This window comes from Bufo bufo, chromosome 7, assembly GCF_905171765.1.
Source record: "Bufo bufo chromosome 7, aBufBuf1.1, whole genome shotgun sequence".
Classification (NCBI taxonomy): Eukaryota; Metazoa; Chordata; class Amphibia; order Anura; family Bufonidae; genus Bufo; species Bufo bufo.
In genome coordinates this window covers 232,006,688-232,032,068 of record NC_053395.1, presented here as the reverse complement: position 1 = coordinate 232,032,068, position 25,381 = coordinate 232,006,688, and the positions used below count along the sequence as shown (strand labels likewise).

The window sequence follows — 25,381 nt, the reverse complement described above, 5'->3', positions numbered from 1 at the left end:
TGGCCTCTGGGTTATTATATTCACCTCCCCACCTGTAGAGCAGCAGGTCAGTTCATGAACCAGGCAGCTCAGGATGCACAGAGCTAGAAGTACCTCCTATGTAGAAGCGCAGTCCTTGTGTATCAATAGTGATTCCTCGTCCTGATCTTCAGATATTTTGTATATCAGTCTTATTAACCCCGTATAAACTTGGCAACAAACTGTGGGATCGTTGTAACCAGAGAAATCTCCAAAGGGAATACAACAACAGAAACCGCGAACTTCCCAGAATATATCAGAGCGAACCCAAGATAAACAGCCGGGGAACGTGGGAAGGAAAATCCGGAAATCTGTGCCGAGTGTTCACAGGGTAGAAAGAGAGGCCCCAATACCCACCTAATGTGCACCTACCGGTATAACCCGGGCATCTCCTGTATAGAGTTATATATGTACAGCTGGTATAACCCGGGCATCTCCTGTATATAATTATATATGTACAGCTGGTATAACCCGGGCATCTCCTGTATAGAATTATATATGTACAGCTGGTATAACCTGGGCATCTCCTGTATATAGTTATATATGTACAGCTGGTATAACCTGGGCATCTCCTGTATATAATTATATATGTACAGCTGGTATAACCTGGGCATCTCCTGTATATAATTATATATGTACAGCTGGTATAACCCGGGCATCTCCTGTATATAATTATATATGTACAGCTGGTATAACCTGGGCATCTCCTGTATATAATTATATATGTACAGCTGGTATAACCTGGGTATCTCCTGTATACAATTATATATGTACAGCTGGTATAACCTGGGCATCTCCTGTATATAATTATATATGTACAGCTGATATAACCTGGGCATCTCCTGTATATAATTATATATGTACAGCTGGTATAACCTGGGCATCTCCTGTATATAATTATATATGTACAGCTGGTATAACCTGGGTATCTCCTGTATATCACTATATATGTACAGCTGGTATAACCTGGGTATCTCCTGTATATAATTATATATGTACAGCTGGTATAACCTGGGCATCTCCTGTGTATAATTATATATGTACAGCTGGTATAACCCGGGCATCTCCTGTATATAATTATATATGTACAGCTGGTATAACCCGGGCATCTCCTGTATATAATTATATATGTACAGCTGGTATAACCTGGGCATCTCCTGTATATAGTTATATATGTACAGCTGGTATAACCTGGGCATCTCCTGTATATAATTATATATGTACAGCTGGTATAACCTGGGCATCTCCTGTATATAATTATATATGTACAGCTGGTATAACCCGGGCATCTCCTGTATATAATTATATATGTACAGCTGGTATAACCTGGGCATCTCCTGTATATAATTATATATGTACAGCTGGTATAACCTGGGTATCTCCTGTATACAATTATATATGTACAGCTGGTATAACCTGGGCATCTCCTGTATATAATTATATATGTACAGCTGATATAACCTGGGCATCTCCTGTATATAATTATATATGTACAGCTGGTATAACCTGGGCATCTCCTGTATATAATTATATATGTACAGCTGGTATAACCTGGGTATCTCCTGTATATCACTATATATGTACAGCTGGTATAACCTGGGTATCTCCTGTATATAATTATATATGTACAGCTGGTATAACCTGGGCATCTCCTGTGTATAATTATATATGTACAGCTGGTATAACCCGGGCATCTCCTGTATATAATTATATATGTACAGCTGGTATAACCTGGGCATCTCCTGTATATAATTATATATGTACAGCTGGTATAACCTGGGCATCTCCTGTATATAATTATATATGTACAGCTGGTATAACCCGGGTATCTCCTGTATATAATTATATATGTACAGCTGGTATAACCTGGGCATCTCCTGTATATAATTATATATGTACAGCTGGTATAACCTGGGCATCTCCTGTATATAATTATATATGTACAGCTGGTATAACCTGGGCATCTCCTGTATAGAATTATATATGTACAGCTGGTATAATGTAGGTATTTTCTTACTGGTTGGGATATTTAATAATGAACGGGGGTCTGTGTGTGGCTGGTATCTGATTGGGGGTCTTCTCTCTCCTCAGGTCTCTCTGGTCCCCCTGGCGGCGGTGGTGAGGAGCGTCCAGTGATGCTGTGCTGGTAAGTTGCTGTGTTCTGTTCTGTTACATTGTTGCTCATCATAGGATTATATTACTTAGTGACGTGTGAAGTGATTGTGAGCTCTGAGGTTCATGGATTTGTCAGATATTAGGTCGTCTGTTTTTATCGCAGGTGACCATGGTCTACAGGCGGATTCTGTGATGTTCTGTATTCTGTAGTCTTGTTCCATCACTCGGTTCTCCTGGGTTCTCCCCCCGGTCGTGCGGTGTGAGATCTGGGCCGTTATACCGATGAGCGTCGTCATGTCACCGTCATTGCCTCTGTGGCTTCCCTTCAGGACTGCAGGAACGCCGGCTAATACTCTGCACATTGTGAGACTGATCGTAGCGGCTGTCACCCAGCTTTCCCAGAAACAGATACAATTTAGAAAAGAGGCCAATGGATTATGGACGCGGTCACAGGCCAGCAATGGCTTTAGGCCTTGACTGCAGAATGTGATGTCCCTATGGTCCGCACGTTACCCAGGGCCACATGTCAGGGATGTACCGTGTGTACGCGGCTTCTGTTACCATAATACAACCGCATGCGTCCGTCATGAACGGATCGGTTGTATTATGTCTTCTATAGCCATGACGGATCCGCCATGAACACCATTGAAAGTCAATGGGGAATGGATCCGTTTTCTATTGTGTCAGAGAAAACGGATCCGTCCCCATTGACTTACATTGTGTGTCAGGACGGATCAGTCTTGCTCCGCACCACATCGCGCTGCTTGCAGAGTTATTCTGTCCGTGATGGGAGTGCAACCAAACGGAACGGAATACATTCTGGTGACTTCCATTTCATTCAGTTTTGTCCCCACTGACAATGAATGTGGACAAAACTGAAGCGTTTTCTTCCGCTTTTCAGACCCTATGACGGATCTCAATAGCGGAATTGGAAACGCTAGTGTGAAAGGAGCCTTACTTACAACTCCTGCAAACCCCTTTAATTATTGCCTTCTGAACCTACTAACCTAATTCATGTTTCAGTTTCCACAAGATCTCTGCTTGCTGTCATTTTCATTGCTTACATTCAGAACTGTCCTGACCCGGTCCGGCTCTCACTGCTGATGAGCTTGTTCCAGTGTATCAGTGCAGGAGAGAGATTTGTGCTGCTGTTCTGTTTAGCGCTGATACATTGTAACAAACACAGAGGAGGAGGATTAGGTCAGGAGGGGTCTTCAGTCTCTCTGGATACAAAGTCACCTGTTCTAATTCTCTAGCAGCAAGCAGAGATCTTGAAAAGGGTGAAAATTGAATGACAAGGTGTGTTAGGCTAGGGCTCCACGGTGTCACTTATTGCAATGATAGTCTATGGTGTCGCACTGCAAACATCCCTCCAGTGGGTGCGACACCGCGGACGCGCTGCCGTGTAGCCCCGGCCTTAGAGGGTCGCAGCATTTCTTATTGTGCAGCTGATTGTTGCTGTATGTCTGTCCAGGACTGTTATAAGGACCCCCCCTCCTGTAAGTCGCCTCCAGTGCCCCTTTCTGTTCTGTCCTCTGGGATTGACACAGTTAATGTATATTTACAAACATTAGAAAAGAGAGCAGCATGGGAAAGAGTTAATGAAGCGAGGGCCCCCGCCCGAATAATTAAGAGGGGCACATTATGAAGTTCCTCTATGGAGCCTGCACGGTGCATTAGGGACCCGGGATCCTCTGCCACGACTCGCCCCATTGTCCTGCAAATTGGGGCCTCATTGGCAATTCTTCGGCTTGTCAAACACAGGGAGCGTTGAAGGACGGGGTGGGTCACCTACCTCCGCGGTGCATCCTGGGTAGGGGAGTCCAGAACAAAGGCGCCGGGGCGGCTGATTGGACCTTGTTTGTGGTTCTATAAGAAATCTACAATGTTTAGGAATTTGGAATGTGACTGGTTTTGTGTACGCAGCTCCACTCGGAGATGAATGAGCTGCAGGGGCCGCCCAACCATGGATATTCCCATCCCACAGATCCCGGTGTACCCCAATCACCTCCATATAGATCGGCCGGTAACTACGTAGGAGGGGTCCAAAGCTCATCCAGAGCCCCCTGATGCATGAATATGATTATGTACAGGGAGTAAGGCCTCGGGGTGCTTCTCATCACTGGCGCCAACTGTACCACAGATCTCAGTCGAAGCGCCCAGGCTGTCATGTTGGTCTATGCGGGGGGATCCCCAGGCGGCTTCGTCTTCCATTGACACATTCATCGCCTGGTAGAGCGTAAGCTTCTGTGCTCGGGAATCATTTGCTCCATATTATATTCTCTGTAATAAGTGGAGGTAGAATTCCCCTTTAATCCGCCATATTGGATAGAGAGGAGATATACGGGGGTCTCTGTACATCAGTAATCGGCCTCCTCGGTCCGGTATCTGTGCGCGGCGGCTGCGGTACTGAGATGATGGCCACTTCAGCGCTCGCTCCTCCTTATCCGAGGCGTCATGGCGACCTTCAAAGCTGCGCTGACCCACGGTTAGGGTGACCCAATCCTTTATGAAATCCAATTTTTTCGTTTGCGCGGCGGTGTGATGGCGGCTCAGATGGGATTCCTGCATCTTGAAGATGCGGTGATTGTCTCCTGTAATACCTGGGGCTCTACTTAATGTTGCTATTAAAGAAGCAATCTGAAATAATGGCGCCGCTCGCCGGACGCTTCTCCCGCGTGATAAATAAAAGATATATTACTCTGGAAATGGCGGCGGATTATTGTGGAATTGTATTTCTGGGATTATATCTGTAATTGAAGCAGTAAAAAAGACAAAGTATATTATGAAAATGAAAACGGCTGTGGCCGAAGTGGGGAGAGGGCAGGACGCCGAGCCACCGCCGCGAAGGGCAGAATATCCGTGAAGATTGTCCCCGCGCCTTATTATCCATCATTGTGAAAAGGAAAGAGGACAAGCAAATAGTGCTATCTGAGGGGGGCTGGACAGGAATAATCTGAGGGGGGCTGGACACGAATAATCTGAGGGGGGGCCGGACACCAATAATCTGAGGGGGGGCCGGACACGAATAATCTGAGGGGGGCTGGACACGAATAATCTGAGGGGGGCTGGACACGAATAATCTGAGGGGGGCTGGACACGAATAATCTGAGGGGGGGCCGGACACCAATAATCTGAGGGGGGGCCGGACACCAATAATCTGAGGGGGGGCTGGACACTAATAATCTGAGGGGGGGCTGTGGCATTGGTTGTTGAGAGCCTAATATTAAAGGGGTTGTCACTTCTGGGCAGTTCTCTAAAGGTGCACCCACAGCAATCGGCTATAGCGCAAGTGTAGGAGAAACGGGGTATTACATGGCGCCCTATCAAATGAATGTAACACCTTTATGTTATGCCGCCCCGTAGGCCCCGTGGGGTCGGGCCCCCCTGTCGGCCCCGTGGGGTCGGGCCCCCCTGTCGGCCCCCTGGGGTCGGGCCCCCCTGTCGGCCCCCTGGGGTCGGGCCCCCCTGTAGGCCCCCTGGGGTCGGGCCCCCCTTGTAGGCCCCCTGGGGTCGGGCCCCCCTTGTAGGCCCCGTGGGGTCGGCCCCCCTGTAGGCCCCGTGGGGTCGGGCCCCCCTGTAGGCCCCGTGGGGTCGGGCCCCCCTGTAGGCCCCCTGGGGTCGGGCCCCCCTGTCGGCCCCCTGGGGTCGGGCCCCCTGGGGTCGGGCCCCCCTGTAGGCCCCCTGGGGTCGGGCCCCCCTGTAGGCCCCCTGGGGTCGGGCCCCCCTGTAGGCCCCCTGGGGTCATCAGAGCGGTGGTCTAATGTTCATAACTGAAGTTACCTTTCTGTTAGACAGATGTTTCTGAGCAGTGGAATTGCGCAGATCTGTTCAGCCGTGAAAACCACCACATCGTCCACCGCAGCTCATACAGGAGTGTCTCACCCAGCTTTCCCAGACTCCGGAACGGTAAATCCATCCGCAGCCGTACCTCTCCTTCCTTGTCACTCCTGGTCACACAGGGATACATCTCCGAGTTGTATTGATGGCTGCATTGGTTGTCGCCCAGCTTTTCTGGACATGGATATAACCAGTAACGGAATAATCTGCTGGTCCGTATCCAGAGCCGTGTTTCTGTCAGAGGCGCTGTCGGGGGATAAATGGCTGTACAAGCGGCATTAGTCGCGATCCGCGGCCGGCCAGGATTGTTTTGCCGATAGCTGGATGCTGTAATCCGTTTTAATTTGGCTTTCTTCTCCTGAGCGGCACGTGGAGAACACCCATAAAATATCATTTGCAACAAATTGACGTTTGAAATTGAAGCTGTTGCCTTTCAGAGTCTGTCTGCAGTCGCGGGATTTATGGCGTCTTTCGGGAAAGTCTGACAGGCGGCTGCAGCAGATCTCCGAGAATAAAAAAAATAATGAAAGCGGGCGTGCAAGCGGGGGCAGCTGAGGGCACAGCGCCATCTTGTCAGTGCCCTGGACGGTCCGACTGTATTGTGAATCAAACCTTTCCCAGTACGGCTGGAATCCGAAATCCGCACTTAAATTCCGCGTATGTGTTTGCTGCAGAATTACTGTCGCGGACTTTGTCGCAGATTTCGGGACGTTTAAGTCGGGGTGCTCCTTCATACTCCTCTAGGTAAGTTGGCTTTTGGCTGGTGCCGGGTTTCTGTCCCTTTCCACTTTGGGACCCAACAATCCCGCACAGTTCCCTATAAGACGGCGCTCCGATACAATGCGTTAATTTAGTAATCCCCCTGGAAATGGCGCCTCCTGCAGGGACGGACTGGGAATTTAAAGTGGCCCTGGAAAAAATATTAAAAGTGGCCCCATTTTGTAGTTGGGCCCAAATTGCTGGAAGGCGGGGCCAGCACAAGTAGGCGGGGCCAGCAATACCATATTGGGGCACATTATACCGCCCCAACAGAGCCAAATACCCCAGTCCATCACAAAATACATCCCGAAAAACTTCCACTGGCCGGCTGTGAGGAGGACTCGGGCAGCCCCCTGAGCATCGGCCCACCGGGAAATTTCCCTGTCAGCTCTATGGCCTCCTGTATTATTACTTCACAGCGACGCTTCAGGCCTGTTCGTTATTAGATCACAATAAGAGGCCGGTCTGCGGCACATCTGCCGTGTATTACCCCCGGAGAGGACGTTCTAGATGTACGGTATTGTCTTTATATATACCTTGGTGTAAGGACGCTGTGTTCATTGGCGATTTACGTATATTTGCTCAATGACAATAAAGTTGAAGCTAATACTGTACAACATGAGCCACGTTATCGCTGGGTGCAGTAGTCCGCCAACGCTCTTAAATCGTGATGCTAAAAAAGTACGAGATGTGCAAAACTTAAAAAGATTACAAAAAGTTGTGAAAAGGATCAGAAGACTCGAGGTTATCCGTAATCCTATAGCTCGCGGAGGGGGGGGGGGGGGCGCGCGCATCGCTGACATACATGGGAACAGGTCCATATAACAGCTGAAGTAAAGTTTTTTTTTTTTTATTTTTTTTTCATTATTGCATTGTACTTATTTGGAGCTAAAAATCATTTTTTCAATTGATCTTTATTAAAAATATGGAGCCCTTTTTTCTGTACAGAGCTGAGATGCTCTACCAGCTGCCTGTGGATTTTCTGTCTTTTCCGTCAGACCAGGAGCTGACGGCTCCTTATCTCTGCTCCCTGACATTATAAACACTCATCACAGCTCAGTCCTTATCTTACTGATGAGAATGTGGCTTAAATCAGTGTCTCGGTAGTTTACAGATAAGGGTTATTGGCACAAAGGGAAAGTACCATTCACAGAGCTAGACAGTTAACCCTTTGTGACAGAACAGCTCAATATTTGTAATAAAGGCCAATTGGAAATATGATTTTTAGCCAAAAAGGAGTGTACAGAGCAAGACCGCTAGGGGCGGTGGGTACCAGACGTGCCTCTTGACATCATGGTGGGCGCACTGTATGGGTAGGACTGGACGATGTTCGATGCTGGATCCGCAGAGCAGGCGCTGAGTTGGGGCATTGTGGACACTAGTGAAGCTGCGGCCATGTTAAACCTACTCCTATATTACATGTACTCATACTATTATATATTACATGTACTCATACTCCTATATTATATACATTTATACTCCTATTACATGTTACACTTATACTCCTTATTTAGCTCTTGCGGATGTTGTGTACTGGGCCCCAATCGCGCTCACATTCGGTTGCCCCTATTATCGCTGCTCCTAATACTCCTGACAGGAATGGGGCATTAGAACCACGGTTTGGCTATAGGATTACGGATAATCTGGGGTTTTCTGATTTGTAATCTTTGTAGTTTCGAACATCTCGTATTTTTGTAGCACCAAGATCTAAGACCCTCGGCGGACTACTGCACCCAGCCATAACGATGATAACGTGGATCATGTTGTACAGTATTTAGTATCTTCTGGATGTGTTACAGACGGGTCCTTTTTTTTTTTTTGTATTATTATTTTTTTTAATCTAATCAATAGAGAAAAATCACTAAAATAAAGTGGCCTAAATGGGAGGAAATGCTCAAAACCCCCAAACACTGTTTTTGTGTTTATACCCGGGGGAGCGATCCGCCCGCATGTGATCCGCCCGTGTTGTCGGGTGCGGATCCTTGTCGGGCTCCTTTCGCAGTGTTTTACCAATAACTAATAGGCCTGAAATGTCGCTGTAAACTGTGATAATACTGAAGGAGGTTTTTCCGGCTGGATTATAACTTAACGCATTGTATTACAGCGCGGTCTTGGACCACCTGCACACGGGTGCGGCTGGACGCACAGAAGATCCACATGAATTTCCGGATTTATTAGCACTTTTGCAGCATATCCGCAATGTCTATCAGCGGTTTGTGGTGCAGTTTTGATGCGGTTTTGCCGCAGATCTCGCCCTTCCATTGAAAAGTGAAGTCCGCAACTAAAACCGCAAACATAATTGACATGCTATTAAATTTTAAAATCGCAATTCAGGTCAGTTTCTGCACAGAGGCATCCCGCAACGTGTAGGTGAGCTTAGTGTCCTCCTCACGTATTCCGCAGTGTGTGCAGGTCGCCTGATCGTGAACTCATTCTAAACGGTTCAGCGTCAGCCAGAAGCCCGTCCGTCATGTGTCCGCTTATCAGAAAATGGCGATTTCACATCGAGGCTTCGTCTCTAGGACGAGACTATAGACCCCAGGGATTGTTTCAGAACCCTGAACTCGCTGACATCATCAGCGCCCGGTCAGCCTCAAATCCCTCACTTTCTTTGTTTCTTTTAATAAAGCTTTAGAAAATCTACCTTTTTAAATATAGTGACCCCCCCCCCCCCCCCCCAAAAAAAAGATCATGCCACCCTCCCCCCGGCATTGATGGATTATTGTCTTCATTCCCTTGTGTTGGACTAAGGACGTGGGGGAGGGGATTATAACCCTGAGAAATCTTTCCGAAATCCCATTCCCCAGGGATCTTCATTCACAGGATTGTATCGTCTCCGCTCCCATAATATTGGAGGAATCCCGGTAGGACCCTGAGGATAGAAAGGGGGCCCCCCCCCCCCATAATCCAAGTAAATATGTGGAAGATACTCACCCTGTAGAACATCACTGTGGCCATGTGATCATCCGGATATCCGCCGTCTGCTGACCCATTGGAATGGCCGGATTATAGTCTTCTCTAAATCAAGTGTTTGGTACTTTCTCAGGCCTCGTGTACACGGCCCTATAGTGGTTTACATCCAACCTGTACTTCTGGTGGATGACGTGCGGATCCATTCACTTCAGTGGGGCCACAAAAAATGCAGACATCACACTGTGGACCGTCCACATCCGTGGGTCCATTCCGTGGCCCCACAAAAAGATCATGTCCTGGACATGATGCCTTACTGTGTAATGTTACTTTGTTACTATGTGGTGTTTGTTACTGTGTAATGTTACTGTGTAATGTTACTTTGTTACTGTGTAATGTTACTTTGTTACTGTGTAATGTTACTTTGTTACTGTGTAATGTTACTTTGTTACCGTGTAATGTTACTTTGTTACCGTGTAATGTTACTTTGTTACCGTGTAATGTTACTTTACTATGTGGTGGTTGTCACCGTGTAATGTTACTTTGTTACTGTGTAATGTTACTTTGTTACTGTGTAATGTTACTTTGTTACTGTGTAATGTTACTTTGTTACTGTGTAATGTTACTTTGTTACTGTGTAATGTTACTTTGTTACTGTGTAATGTTACTTTTACTGTGTAATGTTACTTTGTTACTGTGTAATGTTACTTTGTTACTTTGTGTCTGACTCCTGAGCACCTGATAATCCGCAGGTTTGATTTTTGGGACTCCGCGGTAACCCTCATGTATGAATATACGCTGCGCTGTCCGCGGTTTGCAGGTTGCATTCCATACGGAAGACATTGATCACATAAGAGCGACACCAGCTGCTCGCACGCGTCTCCGGGGACAGTTCACGATATAAATGGCGACGTATCGCCTTCTGGAAATCGTAAGGGAATTACAAGTCACTGCGGATTTCTGAAGGCTGAATACAGATCAAAGCGAGTGGCGGAGTCGGCTGTGAGTGATCAGGAACGAGGGCGAAGATGTGAGAGCCGGCCCGTTCTCCAGGTATAATGTCCTGGTATCACTTGTGAGGATATTGAGTGTTTGGGGCCCTCATCTGGGAGGAGTGGGGGCTACATATGGTTCGGATAGCCCTGTCCTTTGTCTGTGACGGGGTCCGGTCCCTTCTGAAGGCTCCGAGAACAAAGGAAAAGATTATGGAGACGAAATAATAAAGCTGCACAAGAGCGAGGCTCGTTACAACCTCATAATCACTTCCATTCTTCTGCTTTTGTGCATTGATATGGCTGCCTGAGAAAGTGGGGCGGCGATGGCGGGCGAATACCGGACCCCCATCCCCCGGCCTATCGTGTGCACACAAAACTTTTTTTGTTTTGCTTCCTTTAGTCTCGGGATTGTTGCACGCTCCGTTTGGGTTTTGTTCTCATAGGAAAAAAATAAAAAATAGAAAAAAAATAATGAAATTAAGCAGAAGATAAATGTTTGTGTGCAGAGCGGAGACGCGCGGTGAATGTACAAGGCCGAGTCTTTTCCATCTGTGATGTGCTCTTTTCAGAGGCAACCAGCTGCACACAGATTCCTGCGAGATGACATCATGGGGGGTTGAGAATGGGAATCGGGACCAGGTTTCCTCTTGGTACATGGGACAAAACAAGAGAAAGGAACATTGCGCTGTTTTCACGTGTCGCTGACATCGCCAGAGCGCACGTCGCACTTCATAACTTCCTCATAGGGAAATGAAATATTATTAAATAAAGTATCATTTTATTATTATGAATTATTAAAGCGCCATTCATTCCATGGCGCTGTACGTATAATTTGTATTATTACATGGTTTTTATGCTTTTAGGATATTTAATATTTATATTTTGAATTGTATCATTTGAATTCCTATTTTCTGTATTGATCTTTTATGTCTATATCATTGCCATACTACAATCTTTTATCTATTTCTACCTCTTTCTTCTATTGTTTCTTTTATTTCTTGTGTTTTACCGTTTATTTTTATGTGATGCCCTCTTGCTACGTTTTTCCTGTAAGCTGAAGCATTTAATGTGACTTTATGCCTCTGAGTGATGGTTTTGTAACGTATGCATAATGATGATGAAATGTAAAATTAATACATTTCCTATCGCACACAAAGGAAATTAATTTCCAATCAATTTCTGGAAGTCGTATTTGGCCTGCAATGATGGGAGCCGTTATAATAAATGATTAAGTTCATTAAGAAATCGGATGTTTCCTGTGTCTTTTATAACGTCCGAGAATCCACCAGAGGCGTCCAGTATGTAATATGAGATGATATAGGACCCGTCTATGCACAGAGACTCAGGGCAAAACTGATGATGGTGGTTATTCTAACCCAAAAACTACAACCCTCATCCTCCTCTATGACCTCATTGTACAACTCTAATCTGATCGACAACCTTAGCCCAGGTCTACAGCCTTTACTTACAACCCTAGGCTTAAACTACAACCCTTGCCCTGGTCTAGAACCTATAATATAAATAAATACTATAATTCACAGGGCCCTATAGCCGAATAAGATGGGGCCTCACCACCTAATGTAAGAAAAGAAAAATAGCAGCATTATTAGCAGTAATTATGGGTATGAATAATAGCACAATACATTAGAAAACACAATGTAGCGATAAGCTGCCATATTGGTATCTTCCCCCCCCCCTCCATCCAGTACTCTGGGGCCCACAGCAATTACCATGGCTATAGTTGCACCTACGGATATGGCCCTCAGCACCATCCAGTCTGTCTGGGATTACACAAAGGCGCAGAAGGATCTGAGCAAGCCTACATCCACAGAAGAGCTGGGCTTAGTTCTCCAGGATGTCAGGAACAACCTCCCTGCCGAGTTCCTTCAAACACTGTGCACAAGTGTATAATGTATGTAATATACTGGTGTATAGATGTGTGTATACTATATATCTACCTAGAGGCGGAGGGCGGTCACACCAGATACTGACTGGATTTTCTCTCCTTCTTTCACATCGCATGGTTTCCATTCATAAAGATAAACCATTAACGCGTCGTCTTGAACATTTTCTTGCGTACAGAATTTTTCCAACCCTGCCTAAAACTTTTGCGCAGTACTGTGTGTGTATTGTAGGAAGGCGCAAGGGTCCGTCATTGACGGAAGGTACAGTGGATATAAAAAGTCTACACGCCCCTGTTATAATGTCAGGTTTCTGAGATGTGAAAAATTAAACCAAGAAAAATCATTTCAGAACTTTTTCCACCTTTAATGTGACCTATAAACTGTGCAACTCAACGGAAAAACAAACTGAAATCTTTTAGGTGGAGGGAAGAAAACAAAAAACACTAAAATAATGTGGTTGCATAAGTGTGCACACCCTCTTATAACTGGGGCTGTAGCTGTGTTCAGAATGAAGCAATCACATTCACAATCCTGTTAGATCGCAGTCAGCATACACCGGCCATCATGTAAAGGGCCTCTGATTGACCCCAGATAAAGTGCAGCTGCTCTAGTTGGTCTTTCCTGAAATGTTCTTAGTCACATCCTACAGCAGAAGCCACGGTCCACAGAGAGCTTCCATCAGAGGGATCTAATTGTTAGAAGGTATCAGTCAGGAGAAGGGGACACAAGAATGTCCAAGGCATTAGATCTACCATGGAACACAGTGGAGACCGTCATCATCAAGTGGAGAAGATATGGCATAACAGTGACATCACCAAGAACCGGACGTCCCTCCAAAACTGATGAGAAGACGAGAAGAAAACTGGTCTGGGAGGCAACCAAGAGGCCGACAGCAACATTACAGGAGCTGCAGGAACATCTGGCAAGTCCTGGCCGTGTGGTCCATGTGACAACAATCTCCCTTATTCTTCATATGTCTGGGCTATGGGGTAGAGCGGCAAGACGAAAGCCTTTTCTTACCAAGAAAAACATCCAAGTCAGGCTACATTCTGCAAAAACACACCTGAAGTCTCCCAAAAGCATGTGGGAAAAGGTGTTATGGTCTGATGAAACCAAGGTGGAACTTTTTGGCCATAATTCCAGAAGATATGTTTGGCCCAAAAACAACACTGCCCTTCACCAAAAGAACCCCATCCCCACAGTGAAGCCTGGTGGGGGCAGCATCATGCCAAGGGGCTGTTCTTCTTCAGCCTGAGGGAATTCTGAACAGTCCCAAATACCAGTCAATATTGGCCCAAAACCTTCAGGCTTCTGCTAGAAAGCTGAACATGAAGAGGAACTTCATCTTTCAGCATGACAACGACCCAAAGCATACATCCAAATCAACCAAGGAATGGCTTCACCAGAAGAAGAGGAAAGTTTTGGAATGGCCAAGCCAGAGCCCAGACCTGAGTCCGATTGAAAATCTGTGGGGTGATCTGAAGAGGGCTGTGCCCAGGAGATGCCCTCACAATCTGTGGGTGATGTGAAGAGGGCTGTGCCCAGGAGATGCCCTCACAATCTGTGGGGTGATCTGAAGAGGGCTGTGCCCAGGAGATGCCCTCGCAATCTGACAGATTTGGAGGGTTTTTGCAAAGAGTCGTCAAAATGTGCCATGCTGATAGACTCCTACCCAAAAAGACTGAGTGCTGGAATAACATCAAAAGGTGCTTCAACCAAGTATTAGTTTAAGGGTGTGCACACTTATGCAACCATATTATTATTTTTTTATATTTGTTTTCTTCCCTCCACCTAAAAGATTTCAGTTTTGTTTTTCAATTGAGTTGTACAGTTTATAGGTCACATTAAAGGTGGAAAAAGTTCTGAAATGATTTTTGTTTCATTTTGTTACATCACAGAAACCTGACATTTTAACAGGGGTGTGTAGACTTTTTATATCCACTGCATGTGTCACTGAGGTTCCTCGCCCTAGGTGGAGTAAGAGTCAGTTTTCATGTGTCAGCAGCAGTTGCTGTTTGACACCAAGCTATTTAGTATAGCTGTAATAGCTGATTCGGGACGGCTCTTACTGGGAGTAGTCAAAGTGCTGGGTAGGTGACTGCTCCCCACGTTCCAGGCCAGGTCTTGACTGACCTATAAAAAACCCAGCCGGCAGTGTCAGCTGTGAGTGATTACCTCTCTGACAATCGCTGGATTGGGATCTGAGCCGTGTGCTAGGCTGGAGGCCTGAGTTTGGGAGGTCTGATCTGTCCTGAGCAATGCTGATCGGGTGTTAACTAACACCTAGGATAACGGGTGACTGTGTTGCTGTATGAACTGTCTAGGTGTGAGCGAACACCAAAACTGCAAATGGACTGTCGTACTGTTTTGTTGCCATAAGTGTGAATAAAAGACTGAAGTTTTTTGAATTACAAGCTGGTCTCTGCCTCTGTACGGCGTCCGCTTGTCCTGTCTACCAGAGCGAATCCCCGCACTATGTATATTTATATACCGGGTTCCTGAGATCTCACTGACACCTGCTACCAGAGAAGGTTATCAGGGCCGATGAAGCAGCTATTTGAAGCCTCTTGACTCGGTGCCGGGGGGTTGGAGCGACACCTCTCAGGGTTCTGGCTCAGATTGCTTTTCCAAAAATACTTGGCGTCTTTGCTCCTGAGAGTTACAGAAGGTAATGGCCGGGCTGCGGGGGCACAATGGTTAAAGAGACTGGACTAAATGTTGGGGCTGCAGGAAGAGTTACACTTAAGAATTTCAGCAAGATTAGAAATTCTAGACTCTGCTGCAGGTAAGAAGCCATCATCTGCTGGTGACAATCCTCCATCTGGTAAATACTGAAGTAGGCTTCCTTCCAGCCCTCGCTTCTATTAGCATGACTTCCCATTTCCTGTAGAAGGGTCCATTCACATGTCAGTAGAATGGGCACTCATCCGTTACGAAATTGCTGAACGGGTGCGGACCCATTCATTCTCTATGGGGCAGGAATGGATGCCGACAGAACGCAGTGTGCTGTCCGCATCTGCATTTCCAGAGCGCGCCCCTGATCTTCCGGTCCGCGGCTCCGGGAAAAAAATAGAACATGTCCTATTCTCGTCTGCAATTGCGGACAAGAATAGGCAGTTCTATGCTGTGGGCGGCTGACTTCCTGTACTGCTGTGGGCAGCTGACTTCCTGTACTGCTGTGGGCGGCTGACTTCCTGTACTGCTGTGGGCGGCTGACCTCCTGTACTGCTGAGGGCGGCTGACCTCCTGTACTGCTGCGGACGGCTCACCTCCTGTACTGCTGCGGACGGCTCACCTCCTGTACTGCTGTGGGCGGCTGACCTCCTGTACTGCTGTGGGCGGCTGACCTCCTGTACTGCTGTGGGCGGCTGACCTCCTGTACTGCTGTGGGCGGCTGACCTCCTGTACTGCTGTGGGCGGCTGACCTCCTGTACTGCTGTGGGCGGCTGACCTCCTGTACTGCTGCCGGGCGGCTGACCTCCTGTACTGCTGCCGGGCGGCTGACCTCCTGTACTGCTGCCTAGCGGCTGACCTCCTGTACTGCTGCCTAGCGGCTGACCTCCTGTACTGCTGCCTAGCGGCTGACCTCCTGTACTGCTGCCTAGCGGCTGACCTCCTGTACTGCTGCCTAGCGGCTGACCTCCTGTACTGCTGCCTAGCGGCTGACCTCCTGTACTGCTGCCTAGCGGCTGACCTCCTGTACTGCTGCCTAGCGGCTGACCTCCTGTACTGCTGCCTAGCGGCTGACCTCCTGTACTGCTGCCTAGCGGCTGACCTCCTGTACTGCTGCCTAGCGGCTGACCTCCTGTACTGCTGCCCTGCGGCTGACCTCCTGTACTGCTGCCCTGCGGCTGACCTCCTGTACTGCTGCCCTGCGGCTGACCTCCTGTACTGCTGCCCTGCGGCTGACCTCCTGTACTGCTGCCCTGCGGCTGACCTCCTGTACTGCTGACTAGCGGCTGACCTCCTGTACTGCTGCCTAGCGGCTGACCTCCTGTACTGCTGCCTAGCGGCTGACCTCCTGTACTGCTGCCTAGCGGCTGACCTCCTGTACTGCTGCCTAGCGGCTGACCTCCTGTACTGCTGCCTAGCGGCTGACCTCCTGTACTGCTGCCTAGCGGCTGACCTCCTGTACTGCTGCCTAGCGGCTGACCTCCTGTACTGCTGCCTAGCGGCTGACCTCCTGTACTGCTGCCTAGCGGCTGACCTCCTGTGCTGCTGCCTAGCGGCTGACCTCCTGTACTGCTGCCTAGCGGCTGACTTCCTGTTTCCTGTATTTTTATGCAGGATATTTTTTTCTGTGCTGTGACTTTTATTACAGTCTAGCTCTTGTGTTTCGCAGCCCTGGAAACATTCTGTTCTTGCAGATTTAGAATCGCGTGGCGGAGGATTCTCGCCTTCTCATTTATTTTTTCAGGTTAATGAGACAAATTGGTTTTACAGAACTTCATAAAACCTCGTTGATTGCGTGTAAATATTACCCTGCGCCGGCCCCACGAATTCTGCCGCGCTCCCCTTTTATTTCTATTATAATTGGCTGCTCAGTAAGGCGTGCGCTGTTTTAATTGAGGTTCTGAGCACATTGTGTGCGCCGGCTTCCTGCATAATACAGCATAGACTATGGGGTGCCCTGCAGCCCTCCCCGACAGGGCCCTGCACTCCCTCCCCATCGAGCCTTGCACCCCCTGAGCCCCCCTGTCCTGTGGCGGCAGCAGGTTATGATGTCCTGCAGATATTCATTTCCAGATGATGGCGGGTGGTGCGGGGCCGTCATCCTGTGTACTGCCGCATCCTGCTGCGCCTGCCGCCTGCTCCTGCCTGCAAGTAATTGCTGTTTAAATGTAATTTTTCCTGTTCAGAGTGTGCGGTGGACGAGCTGCGTCCCCGAGATGTCGCCGGGTATGAAGGGTTTAGGCCGGGTTCACATCACCGTTTCACTTTCCATTCTTCTGATCCGTTATTTTAGACGGGAGAAAAAGTCCTCCATGAAGGACTCGATCTCAGATGGAAATGAGCTCAACGGATGCTCAAAATAAAGATCCGTTTTTTTTTCTGTTCTTCAGATGGATCAGAAGAATAGAAAACTAAACCTAGCGTGTGATCAGGGGAATGTCGGCCGGAGGAGCCGTATTCCCGGTTGTGTGGGATCCGTATTCCCGGGTGTATCAGGTGGGGGAGCTGTATTCTCCGGTGTGTTGGGTGGGGGCGCCGCATCCCGGGGACGTCTGGTGGAAGAGCCACGTTCCCGGGGGCGTCGGGTCGGGGAACCGCCTTCCCGGAGCATCGGGTCGGGGAGCCGCATTTATGGGGGCGTCGGGTCGGGGAGCCGCATTCCCGGGGACGTCGGGTGGGGCCCGCGTATTGGGTGGAGCGCTTTTATCTAGAGCCCCCAGTTTATCAGGAGGGCAGACAGGAGCTCAGTGGTCCACTCCAGGGGCAGAGGGTTATATTTCACCTCTTCCTTTATATTCTACATTTGTGGTTGTGGGTGACAAGAACCGACCGTCCGCTCGTGTCGGCGCCATCCTTGTGGTTTTTGGCCTCTGTATTGTGTAGATTTCTAGGACACCCTTCACCCAAATGCCCAGGACCCCACCTGTCATATACTCTGTCGCCTCTGTCCACAATTCCCTGCTCGGCAGTGCATCCCTATCTAAGAGGGACTAATGACTGTACTCATCCTGCGCCTCCTGGTTCATGAATAGAATGGAAGCAGAATAGAGAGTCTGACGGAGCGGTACCTGGGTATGACAATGCTAATAAGCTATTCAGGGCTGTGGAAAGCTGGGTGACCCATGTAGACTAGGAGAACTCCAAGATGGCGGAAGAGAATGAGATTTGGATACGGCAGCAGCAACAAACATTAACATGCCATTTAGACCGCCATTACTTTCTTTACGCAGATGCCCTGATAATCCTGATCCTTCTGGTTCATGACAAAGAAATGACAAATTAGTCAGACGTATAGTCCTGGAGGTAAAGATGGCACTCGGGTGCGTGGAAAGCTGGGTGACTTGCTCTATGGGCACCATAATGGCAGCATCTGATGGGTTAGATCTCGTTAGGACCGCTTAGGATATTTTTGCAGGTTGCTCTGATTTTGGGGCGCTCCTCAGTTCCCGGCCCTGGTATCTGGGGAGCTGTAGGTTATTGCGCTGATGGAGGCGGTGGCGGCACTCTGGAGCGGTTTCTCGTGGATTCTGCGAGCTGCGCATCCAGAATACATTTTTCCTCATTAGCGGCGTCAGTTTAAGATCTGCATAAAACGCGGCTGAAGCTTCGTGTGGGTTTTGATTAATGTGCAATTATCCTAAAAATAGCGGCTTTGTCACAGCGCGATGTGCCTCCAGTTTGGGGAAAATAAATTCGGATGCAGCGGCACAGGCGGCAGAAAAGTGACTCTACGGGAGAGTATTGGGGCAGGGGTCTCAGCCAGTGAATGGCTACACCTAGAGACTGAAAACACATGCTGATCTCATGTTTGTCACAGCTGAGGGTCTGTTACAATTGTATCCAGTCTCGACAATCCTCTGGGAGGTAAACATCCTCCAGACTGATACATTTTACCTGCACTGATACATTGTAGCTAATTGTCAGGACAGGAGAGGGATTTGCTCTGCTGCTGTGTGTAGGACACACTGTAACAAACATTCAGCTGTTTTTTCAGCTTCTAGATGTAAATAAGGGTGGGTTCACGTCTGCGTTCTGGATTCCGTTATAACATGGAATCAATAAGACTGAGATCCGTTATGCTGCCCATAGACTTGTATTATGACGGAAGCCTTTAAAAGTCATTCCGTTTTGCTTTCCGTCTTAATAGAAGTCTATGGGGAAGCATAACGGATCCGCCTGGTTCCCCGTCGACAGGACTTTGTTTTCCGTCTTGCATAACGGGACCCAGACGGATCCGTTATGCTTCCCCATAGAATTCTACGATGGATCAAAACGGAATGCCTCTAAAGCTTCCGTTTTGACTTCCGTCTTATGGATTCCGTTATTTTCCGTTATGACCATGTTATAACGGAATCCAGAACGCAGATGTGAACCCACCCTAAGAATGTTGTCATTTAGTGACAGCAAGCAGAGATCTTGAAAATGGTGAAGGATTGAAGCACAAAGTGTATTAATAAAGTTGCAGAAATCCTCTGTATGTTTGTAACTCCCTGAGGTTTTCGGGTTCTTGATTTTGAGCGCGGCATTTTGGCGGCAGCGCTGTCTGCTCCCCGTGCAGTCGCCTCCCGCGGTCCTTCAGCCCCTCCCCCTTTGTGCTGCTCTTTCCCGATTCTCCGTGTTTTGTTATTGTTCTCTCTGAACGTAAAATAATTGGCGCAAATAGAAGAGAAAAGTTCCGGCATCAAAGGAAGAGCCAAGAAGTCTCCTAATGCCTCTCATCATCTGCACCGCCTGAGATGTAGGTGTCACATATCCCGTAAATGTCATGTGACCGCGAGGGCCTGGGCGCAGGACGACAGTGATGTGAATGGTGCCAGAACTGGATGCGCTGTACGTCACCATCCGGTGATCCTGCTGCGTGTTTCCCGCCCGCTGCGCCATTTGAAGTCATTTTTCCAAGTGTTATGAACCGCGCAGAACTGTGAGCAGAGAGGAGTCGCTCCTGTCACCTGTTGTCTCCATCATTCTGTCCGCCATGTTGTTTTCTTCCTCCATCTGGAGTACTTCTTAATCGTATCTCGCTGGCGTTCTGCTAACTTTCTTCTTTCTGATTGGCGGCCGAACAAATCCGCTCATGTCTGAGCAGAAAGAGCGGACACTGCAGCATCCTCTGTCGGACACAGTGGTCCTACATTAATAATTCACGTTACAATTCACTGACATGTAGCAAGTTTAGCGACATTTCAGCTGGAGGTTCACGTAGATCATTAGAACAAGTGACCGCGGCGATGCGGACGTTACAATGGATTTCTCTTTATCTGCGGGACGGTTTCCTGAGGATTAGTGTAACGTGCTGAGGTCTGCGCAGCGGTCGTGACGGATCCGAGGGGTCGCTCTCTCTTATAATGTGACCGTGCGGCCCTGTGTGTTCTGTGGAGAGGCTCGGACGTGTGTCGCATGAAATAATGACAGTCTTCTTCTATCGGAGGTGACTTCACAGCTGGAAAGTGGCTTTAAGGTTTCAATTACGCAGCGCGGCAGAACATCGCCGCTGACCCGGGGCTGATGGATTTGCAGCGCGGTTATCTGTCACCAGCCGGGATTAATGTCATTTGCTGTAAGACACGATCGGCTATTAGTCACCTGTCCGGCTTCTCTCAGCTTCAGGGAGAACATGTCTGTCTGCCGAGATCTCTATCTGTCTCTCAGGACGCTCGGCAGCATGGCGGCGGCGGCGGCTTTTCTGCTTGTACCCATCACCTGGTGAAATTCTGGACTCATCTCGAGCACCGGCTTAAAACGTTGCTTTGCATCATTCGGTGATGTCAATTTGTTACTTTGTATCACCTCGTGACATAGATTTGTTACTTTGTATCACATTGTGACAGATTCGTTACTTTGTATCATCTGGTGACTCAAATTGGTGACTTTGTATCATTAGGTGATGTTGATTCGTTTCTATTTGCATTTTTACATTCTTGCCTAAATGTAAATAAACAATCCTGATTTTGCAGCAGGAACCCCCTCAAACGCAGCCCCCCTACTGGATCTCGGTGCAGTTAGGAGATTCTTAGATCTAAAATGAATACATTTTGTGTTGCAATTCCTTTTCAAGTTCTCTGCTTGCCATCAGTGAATGGAACTTTTTTTGACACCCAGTTAAAATTCTGACCTGATCATTTCTCACAGCTGAGAGTTTGTTACAATTGTATCCAGTCCTGGCCATTCTCTGTGAGCTGAACAGTCTAGTCTGATACATTGTAACAGATCTCCTCTGGCCCTGTATTATGTGATAGAAAACATCCAGGGCCCGGCTTCCTGCGTGTAATTGAAGGTCAGCCGGAGACTGGAGGACAGGACTTATCTGCTTTCTGTTGGCGTCTGTGCCGGTGATTGGCGCGTCCTGATTTCGGGGCTCCAGGATGATGAATCCCTCTGCTCGGGGATTCCTCTGACATTTGATTTCTTTAATTAGCAGAAAGTGAAGTCGAGGCCTTGAGTTTTAGGGGAGAATGTGCGATGTGCAGAATGATAACGGTCTTATTACAGCCGCAATCCTAACGGCGAGCGAATAAAAGACGAGCGGCAGATGGCGAATCTCGAGGTCTTTATAGGACAGACGCTGAACGGCGCATCGGAGAGCAGACGGTGATCACTAACTGGCGGATACAAGATACAGGTGTTGAAAACTTACCGCAACATCCCCCCCGACCGGACGAGTGGCGGATACAAGACACAGATGGTGAGAAGTGATCGCAACATCCCCCCCCCCGACCGGACGACCAGTGGATACAAGACACAGGCAGTGAAAACTGACCGCAACACCTCCCCCGACCGGACGACCAGTGGATACAAGACACAGGCAGTGAAAACTGACCGCAACACCTCCCCCGACCGGATGAGTGGCGGATACAAGACACAGGTGGTGAAAACTGACCGCAACATCCCCCCGACCGGATGAGTGGCGGATACAAGACACAGGCAGTGAAAACTGACCGCAACATCCCCCCAACCGGATGAGTGGCGGATACAAGATATATACAGGCAGTCAGAAGTGAACGCAACTTTTCCCCCCGACCGGACGAGTGGCGGATTCAAGAAACAAGCGGTGAGAACTGACCGTTATAACCCCCCCCCCCCCCCTCCAAACTGGACAAGCGGAGCTATAAGATCCCTCTGACCCGATGAGCGGTGGATACTTCACGGGAATGCATGAGGTTAGGACTGACGCCATTGCCAGTTCTCCCTGTCACCCATGTCATAGGAAATAGCGACCTCCTTACATCGCCCCCCCACACGTGCGTCGCCTGATACATTGTTCCAATGTACAATGCATTTACGTCCGGTAAACAGCCATGAAAGGCTGTTAAGTTGGGGCCAAAAATGGGGCCCTCCAAAATCCAGAGAATGAAGGAGCATGTTCAGCGGTTACCATTTTCCCCATTACATTTAATGGAACCAATCTCCTCTGTCGAGAACAGGGGCCCCTAATCTAGGAATCCTAAGGGCCCCACTGATTTGATCCAGGAAAAAAACTTTTAATGCTGAAGTCCAGAAAACCTCTTAGCACCTGTGTGTTATCTGCAGCTTTCTGTTCACCTGCCTGACATTGGTGCCTCCGTGTATAGAAGTGGATTGCATTGGATCGCCCCTCTCCATCTGTTACACTCATCGTTGGATTTGGCGACTCTCCGAACGATCACAGTCCAATAGAAGAGAAGGAGAACCGGCGCCATTCACATCTTCAGGAGAAACTTGTGAGACACGGAACCTGTTAGCTTAATCTCTACAGTCGTGGCCAAAGGTTTTGAGAATTACATAAATATTGGAAATTGGAAAAATTGCTGCTTAAGTTTTTATAATAGCAATTTGCATCTACTCCAGAATGTTATGACGAGTGATCAGATGAATTGCATAGTCCTTCTTTGCCATGAAAATTAACTTAATCCCAAAAAACCTTTCCACTGCATTTCATTGCTGTCATTAAAGGACCTGCTGAGATCATTTCAGTAATCGTCTTGTTAACTCAGGTGAGAATGTTGACGAGCACAAGGCTGGAGATCATTATGTCAGGCTGATTGGGTTAAAATGGCAGACTGGACATGTTAAAAGGAGGGTGATGCTTGAAATCATTGTTCTTCCATTGTTAACCATGGTGACCTGCAAAGAAACGCGTGCAGCCATCATTGCGTTGCATAAAAATGGCTTCACAGGCAAGGATATTGTGGCTACTAAGATTGCACCTCAATCAACAATTTATAGGATCATCAAGAACTTCAAGGAAAGAGGTTCAATTCTTGTTAAGAAGGCTTCAGGGCGTCCAAGAAAGTCCAGCAAGTGCCAGGATCGTCTCCTAAAGAGGATTCAGCTGCGGGATCGGAGTGCCACCAGTGCAGAGCTTGCTCAGGAATGGCAGCAGGCAGGTGTGAGCGCATCTGCACGCACAGTGAGGCGAAGACTTTTGGAAGATGGCCTGGTGTCAAGAAGGGCAGCAAAGAAGCCACTTCTCTCCAAAAACCCATCAGGGACAGATTGATCTTCTGCAGAAAGTCTGGTGAATGGACTGCTGAGGACTGGGGCAAAGTCATATTCTCCGATGAAGCCTCTTTCCGATTGTTTGGGGCATCTGGAAAAAGGCTTGTCCGGAGAAGAAAAGGTGAGCGCCACCATCAGTCCTGTGTCATGCCAACAGTAAAGCATCCTGAGACCATTCATGTGTGGGGTTGCTTCTCATCCAAGGGAGTGGGCTCACTCACAATTCTGCCCAAAAACACAGCCATGAATAAAGAATGGCACCAAAACACCCTCCAACAGCAACTTCTTCCAACAATCCAACAACAGTTTGGTGAAGAACAATGCATTTTCCAGCACGATGGAGCACTGTGCCATACGGCAAAAGTGATAACTAAGTGGCTCGGGGACCAAAACGTTGACATTTTGGGTCCATGGCCTGGAAACTCCCCAGATCTTAATCCCATTGAGAACTTGTGGTCAATCCTCAAGAGGCGGGTGGACAAACAAAAACCCACTAATTCTGACAAACTCCAAGAAGTGATGATGAAAGAATGGGTTGTATCAGTCAGGAATTGGCCCAGAAGGTGATTGAGAGCATGCGCAGTCGGATTGCAGAGGTCCTGAAAAAGAAGGGCCAACACTGCAAATACTGACTCTTTGCAGAAATGTCATGTAATTGTCGATAAAAGCCTTTGAAACGTATGAAGTGCGAGTAATTATATTTCACTACATCACAGAAACAACTGAAACAAAGATCTAAAAGCAGTTTAGCAGCAAACTTTGTGAAAACTAATATTTGAGTCATTCTCATTACTTTTGGCCACAACTGTATATAACGCTTAGTGACCTTGTCTTACAATTTTTAACCTTTAGCAGTATCTCTAGGAGAGAAATCTTATTTGTGTGAATAAATGTTCCTTTTATCAGTCTTCAACTAGTGTGAACACAGGCCAACCTCACAATCCGACACTGGTATGGAGACCTGTGGTGTAATAAAAAGCGCACTATGGTGTAGCAAATTCCAAGCACTTAACGCACCATGTGAATAGATTATACTCACAGGATTTCCAGTGGGTAAATGCGTGTAGAAAACTGGATGGTATCTTCAATTGGATTCTGCTGAAAGAAGAGAACTATAGCGTAGTATGTAGTGACACTTAATGCGCCTGCAACAAAATTCTACTCACAGAACTTCACTGGTAAAGTGCATGGAAAAATTCTCTGCGGAGTCTTCACAGACAGCTGGGCAAATGGAACAGGCACGAATCAGGACACTTGGACATGAGAAATCCTAAAAACAGTCCAGCAGATGAAACGCTTCTACACCTAGATGGCAATGAACCACAGCTTCCAAAAAGGACTAGCAGGTAGGATGGATATCCTGCGTATCCATCCTACCTGCTAGTCCTTTTTGGAAGCTGTGGTTCATTGCCATCTAGGTGTAGAAGCGTTTCATCTGCTGGACTGTTTTTAGGATTTCTCATGTCCAAGTGTCCTGATTTGTGCCTGTTCCATTTGCCCAGCTGTCTGTGAAGACTCCGCAGAGAATTTTTCCATGCACTTTACCAGTGAAGTTCTGTGAGTAGAATTTTGTTGCAGGCGCATTAAGTGTCACTACATACTACGCTATAGTTCTCTTCTTTCAGCAGAATCCAATTGAAGATACCATCCAGTTTTCTACACTCATTTACCCACTGGAAATCCTGTGAGTAT

General features: G+C 47.7%; 1 protein-coding gene across 1 annotated transcript in view; it reads left to right on the top strand.

The window, feature by feature from the left end:
- Nucleotides 1–370: 370 nt before the first annotated feature.
- The window catches only part of SEMA5B (semaphorin 5B), a 157,514-nt gene continuing 132,503 nt past the window's right edge, over nucleotides 371–25,381 (top strand). The window contains 2 exon segments of the mRNA XM_040441569.1: nucleotides 371–392; nucleotides 2,110–2,164. The gene's annotated coding sequence lies outside the window, so the exon portion shown is untranslated.